General features: G+C 39.3%; 1 pseudogene; it reads left to right on the top strand.

The window, feature by feature from the left end:
* The first annotated feature begins 3,679 nt into the window (after positions 1 to 3,679).
* Positions 3,680 to 5,090, top strand: LOC149265298 (transcription factor MYB123-like; annotated as a pseudogene).
* The last annotated feature ends 369 nt before the right edge of the window (positions 5,091 to 5,459 follow it).

Here is a 5,459-nt window from a genome sequence, read left to right as displayed (position 1 = left end):
TTTCTTTTGTTAAATCTTATGACAGGTGCCAAAGATTTGAAGGAAAATAACAATTGAAATCTCTGCCCCTAAAACCAATTCAGCCAAAAGGACCTTTTCAGCAGTGGGGTTTGGATTTCATTGGAGAAATTAATCCACATTCCAGTGGCCATCATAGGTGGATATTAGTTGCCACTGATTACTTTACAAAGTGGATTGAAGCAGTCCCTACAAGGAAGGCTAATCATAATGTGGTCATGAAGTTTTTGACAGAAAATATTTTCAACAGATTTGGTTGTCCACAGAAATTAATAACAGATAATGCAGCAGCCTTTAGGGCCAAAGAGTTGGTGGAAATGTGTGATTCAATGGACATTAAACTGGTTCATTTCACCTCATATTATCCTCAGGGAAATGGTCTAACAGAATCCTCTAATAAAAGTCTGATAAGGATAATTAAAAAGCTGTTAGAGGACAATAAAAATAATTGGGATTCAAAGCTCAAGTATGTACTGTGGGCTAACAGAGTGACCATCAAGAAATCCATAGGGAATTCTCCATTCAAACTAGTATATGGCATTGACGCTGCATTTCCAATACAGTTAACTCTCCCTGTGGCAAAATTCCTTCAAGAAAAACAGGATGAAGAGAAGAAATAGCAAACAGAATCACCGATTTGACAGAGTTGCATCAGATTAGAGAACAACTAGTTGAAAAAGCTGCAGCACATCAGAGAAGCATCAAGGAAGCCTTTGACAAGAAGGCAAAAGGGAATAATTTTCAGGTTGGTGATTTGGTGTTGAAATGGGATGCACTGAAGGAGAAGAAAGGAAATCATGGGAAATTTGATGCTTTCTGGACAGGGCCTTTCATCATTTCACAGGTTCAAGAGAACAACAACTTCATATTGAAAAGTATGGGAGGAGAGACAGTTTTTGATGGCCCAGTCAATGGGCGTTTTGTAAAAATTTATGTTGTTTAAGATCTGCGACCTTAAAGGTTGTAAATATTCCATTTTTATCAGTTTTATGCAGACAAGGTAGACTCCATGCCCAATGGAACACTAGGAATTTTGGTTAGTTGGTTTTCAGTTGGAAAGGCAATGGTCTGCAGGTTCTCGAGACTTCATAGGGAGGATCTCATCCCCAGAAGGAGCCAGTGTTAGCTCTGCTACAGTTTTAGCTTTTGTTTGATTAAATTAGGTGTTGAGCAGTGCTAGTGTGGTTTGTGCAAGGCTAGCAGCAACTTTTCATCTTTTCCCTTTCATTTTCCCTTTCCTCCTTATAACTCCCCCAATTCCATTGCATCCTTCCCCTTAAATCTTGTTATTCACCTTTAAAATCTTGCATTAACCCTTGTTTTTATCTTATCGTGGACTCTAATGTTTAATTCGTTATAAACTGCACATATAATATAATTTATAACCCTTAGTTTTGATAGAGTTCGGGCCGACAATTTACTTGTCATATCACCTTTCGCATCGCCTGAAGCATGTGTCTTAATGCTCTATCGTCCAACATTCTGCCTGATTGATCCATGGTATATGCTTTCCCCACTTTGCCAATCTGCTCGTCCTTTAGCCTGCGGGGAAGCGGTTTTCCGCTGGACATGTGCCTTAATCCTATTGTTTTGCACTTCCATTGTATGTAAACCACCATTGCACAAAGGTGGTGCGGGAAAACCAATTCCCGCCATCGTACGCAACCCCCTGCCCATTAACCGGTTGTCAACTCTGTCTTCCGTAAGCCATTGGATTATTCCTGCCGCGATCCGACGACCTTCATTTACCCTATTCATCCGCCTCCCAATAGTCTGTTCTAGCATGATCTCCGCCGTCCATATCTCTGATCTAACGGCTAATATTCAATCCTGCCCCTTTGCTTCCAGTGCCTCCTGCTAGTAGATCTTGGCCATCCTTTTTTGCCATCCGACGGCTAGTGTTCCTCCTTGGCTCTTCGTCCATTTTTGATGTATATTACTATGTTTTTGGCCAATTTTGGGCCCGCAGAGAGGCAAGTTATGATCCACCTACTTTCATTTAATCATCAGCTACCACAGTTAAGGAACAACACGGTCAAGGAAAGAAGGGTACCCTTGAGCAGTTCAACCGTGCAACAGTTATGGAATTTTATTCAGCCAACATTCCACCTGTTCGAGGAAGTACATCAAAGTACCAAAGAATGTCAAATTTGTTAATTAAAACAGTAAGAATGTATCAAAGGCCATAATAGTTTGTAAATGTGGTTGGTGATCCATTAAGACACCTCCATGCATGACCTAGTTGAGATTTTTTGCAAACATTCTATATATACCCAGTAAAATGATGTAATCAATTTGATGAGTGTTATTCTACTGTGAGCTTCAACTTATGGAGACTGTAACCACTATGTAACCTGCAACTTCTGGACTTCATTTCCAACTAATACAAGCTTCTTTTGCTGTCAATTGTTCATTTTCCACTTCTTCTTGTTCCAGGCTGTGCATGTTTTGCAGTTGTTGATGTGCTGTTGATTTTTAGTAGTAGAGGGGTTGTCATTCCACCTCTGTGTTAGAATTTAGCATGTATCATTGAGTTTGCTTGCAGGCTTCTGTTGTTTTAATACATAGAGAGCTGTCATCATGTCTCTGTCTTAGATAACAGATTTACGGACTTTCTAATGGTTGCAGCCGGCCATCACAGGGTCATGTGCATCTGCTGGTGTGGTCAGTGTTCTCCATGATCGCCTTATTCTCAAACTGTGAGTAATTGGTGGTTAAAAGCCTTGTAGTCTTGGGTGTTCACCCATGTCTGGGGTTAAGCATAGTAGGAGTGGTTATCTGGCTTGAATTTGCAGCATTTCTTTCATTCATCCATCATTTTATCCAATATCTTTGTTGAGTTTGTAATGTTCCCGAGCATCAGTGACATACAACTTAGGTGAGTTTCTTGAAGTGATAACACTTATTATTCAAATCAATAATTTCAGTTTAACAATTTTATCGGCCTCTCTTTACACTTTTTGAAAACACTTTTTGAAACAATAGCTAGCTAGTAGTATGTTCTTCAATGTTAGTTGTTCAATGACCACGACTCACGATAATGTTCTTCATTTGAATTAATGATATCTCAGAATTTGCTGCGAAAAATCCGCCGCTGTTACTTGATCGGCAAATTTGATTGACAGTGTAATATGCAGTATATATATTATAATCATTGGGATACTTCATGATAGTTTCCTGTCCAGACTGCATACGGTTCTGGCACCAATGATATTTTTCTTCAACTGTTTTCATTTCTCATTTGACCATTTGAAAACGCAATGCTGTCTATCCATATCGACTCTACAACTATTATTGCCCTGTGCCTAGTGGTTGCATGTACCATAAACGCCAGTCCAAACACTGTTCACCATGGGCATTCATTATAAATGTTCATTAATAAATCAATGTCAAGTAATAAATAAGAATAAACAATTAAAAAACTGGATTAGACATAGTGAAACGAATTTTGATAGCCCTTAGATTCTGAGCAGTGAAATTCTGCTCCAATAATCATAAGGTCACGTGTTGTACATCAATAGCTCAAGATTTGCTGCAGTAACGATTTTGGGCCAGGGAAGGTAAAATTAATATATATATATATATATATATATATATACACACACAGTGGCCTTGCAAAGGAGATCATCAGCGGTTCTGTTAGTGACGAAGATCATCAAGGATGGGCAGGTCCCCTTGCTCCTCAAAAGATGGACGCAACCGCCGGATGTGGACCGCCAAGGAGGATATGATTCTTTCGGACTACATTCGAATTCATGGCGATGGTGGGTGGACATATCTCCCCCCAAAAGCAGGTCAGCAAATCTCAAATAGTACTGATTTGTCAATGCAGATGTAAATTTATAGTGAGAGGTTAGCGGAGAGATTTCGTTTTGCAGGTCTGATGCGGTGTGGAAAGAGTTGCAGACTACATTGGGTGAACTATCTTCGTCCCCACATTATATGCGGAAATATTTCCTCCGACGAGGAGAAGATTATTATTCACCTTCATCGTCTTCTTGGTAATCGGTATGTGGAAATGATTTGAACATTTATTCACTGTGCAAAGTTCAACCATTGGTTTTTTTAAATGAGGATTGCAGATTCTAAAATATTTTAGAAATTTGATTAACATACGTGAAGTCAAACCATTATATTTGCAATCTAAACGTTTTTTAGAAAATTGATGAACATATGTGAATTCAAACCATTATGTTTCTTCTTGTCCATCCCATTCCAATGCATCCATTCCCATGTGAGTGTTAATATGTTCATGTAATAAATGTAAGATACGTTAATTTTATGCATGCATGCAGGTGGTCGCTGATAGCAGGACGACTGCCTGGGCGAACAGATAACGAAATCTAAGAACTACTGGAACGGTCATCTGAGCAAGAAGATGCTGTCAATGACCCAGTCTCAACACAACGGTACGAAAAATCTAAAAACGAGGTCAAAATCTGTATCGAAACCCACACCCGTGAGAATTAAAACTGTGGTGAGACCCCAGGCAATGGTTAGCCTAAAGGACTCCAGTAGTTATGGCTGCCGTTATCTTATTTCAGAAAAGGCCTTCAAATTTTGTAATGTTCATGAAACTGCAAAATCTTCCATGTCCGCTTGCGACATACTTGTGAACGATCCCATCATATCAGATGATTCCGATCGCGTTGCGTATGGGGCGGCAAACAGAAGCCAGAAACTGTACCTTTTCCATGTCAAGTTTAATGGACGAAAGATCGTCACATTTGGCTCGCTTTGGAGGATTACACGAGAGTTTACTGAATTTGAACGACCTTTCCTCTCCGGACTGTAATCTGCTCTCGTCCCCGTTAGATTGTAGATCTGAAGTGTCCTGCAGGGAACGGGCTACATTGGCGGTAGAGACGAATGAAATTGAAGTTATGTCTTCTGATCATAGAAATGTGCAGGGCGTTAACAGTTTAACCGATGCTGACGATGGTGATGGAATGCAGGATTTATTCGGAAACGCACTCCCGGTAGATTGGATTCATGAACTCGATTTACGGAAAACAAGCCCACGGTCGCTGGGCTTCATACTGTTGGAATCTGAAGAGGTTTGGGAGGGATGAAATATTAGCGAAGTTGGGATCGAAGGCCGTAGATAGATCCCATAAGAAATATTGGATATTATATATTCCAAGAAAAACTTGATTACGTCTAGAGGCGATTTTGAAGTGGCCTGACCTAATTATTAAAGGTTTTGATTACGTATAGAGGCGATTTTGAAGTGGCCTGATCTAATTATTAAAAGTTTTAGAGTTTTTCACGGCCAAACAATTTTTGATGATTTTTTTATTTTTTAAAATTTGTTTTAATGGCGTATATGGGTTGATTATTTTGAAAACAATTGGGTATTTAAACTATAGAGAGTTTACCCTTAATGTTATGATGCCAACCATTCTTATTTGATCAGAAAATTTTTAGGAAAAATCTCTGAA

The sequence above is a fragment of the Pinus tabuliformis genome, chromosome 6 (assembly GCF_031772625.1).
Source record: "Pinus tabuliformis cultivar Carrire ecotype Pingquan chromosome 6, CPIR1, whole genome shotgun sequence".
NCBI lineage: Eukaryota > Viridiplantae > Streptophyta > Pinopsida > Pinales > Pinaceae > Pinus > Pinus tabuliformis.
The sequence above is the reverse complement of the archived record's forward strand: the minus strand, read 5'-3'. Positions and strand labels throughout refer to the sequence as shown.